We start from the raw sequence: 721 nt of genomic DNA, 5'->3' as shown, positions 1-721 counted from the left end.
CAGGAAGAAACATTGTTTCTGGATGGCCCCACAAGAATTTGTTTGCCGTATGTTTGCTCTTTCTACTACCTGTGAATTGCCTACGTTCCCTTGGGAATCCCAACCCCTGCCCTGCTTCTCTTTTGTCTGGAATAAAATATAAGCCTCAACTGCCCAGTGTGTTTCCCATCTCACATTTTATGGCACCCTCAGCATAAGCTGTGTGCATTCTCTCCTGTTAATCTGTCTCTGTTAATTTGGCGATGAGCCCAGCTAGAAGAATTTTCCTTTATATATCAGGGGAGCGCACGAACGCAGCCCTCCACTACCACAGTCGAGTTTCCCCCATTTGGGGAAATCGCAGGGGTCAGCACACCTGGAGTGCAATGGATAAGCCTCGACCAGGAAAACCACCTTTGTGATCGTGGTATCTCCTCTGCCAAGTAAGTACACCAGCTGGAAGAATTTAGAAGGTGGGAGGAAAGTTATATGCTTTACATCCCCACACTGGGGCAGGTGAGACTGAGAAAACCCAGTGGTTAGGCAAAACAGAGCACCCTGGAAGGGAAAGCATGCAGAAGTATTTGCGGATTAGGAAGGCAAGGAAATTTGATGAAAACAAACATTCAAAATACCTGCCAGGCTTTTAATAATGTCAGAGGAGAAGAGCCTGGAGGGAAAAGATAAGGAACGCATTTATTTCCTCTGCCAGGCCACATCAACTCTCCTCCCACCCCACCCC

General features: G+C 47.4%; 1 pseudogene; it reads right to left on the bottom strand.

The window, feature by feature from the left end:
* Window positions 1-276: 276 nt before the first annotated feature.
* Window positions 277-430, bottom strand: LOC132224669 (U1 spliceosomal RNA; annotated as a pseudogene).
* Between the last annotated feature and the right edge of the window lie 291 nt (window positions 431-721).

The sequence above is a fragment of the Myotis daubentonii genome, chromosome 1 (assembly GCF_963259705.1).
Source record: "Myotis daubentonii chromosome 1, mMyoDau2.1, whole genome shotgun sequence".
In the NCBI taxonomy this organism is placed as follows: Eukaryota; Metazoa; Chordata; class Mammalia; order Chiroptera; family Vespertilionidae; genus Myotis; species Myotis daubentonii.
The sequence above is the reverse complement of the archived record's forward strand: the minus strand, read 5'-3'. Positions and strand labels throughout refer to the sequence as shown.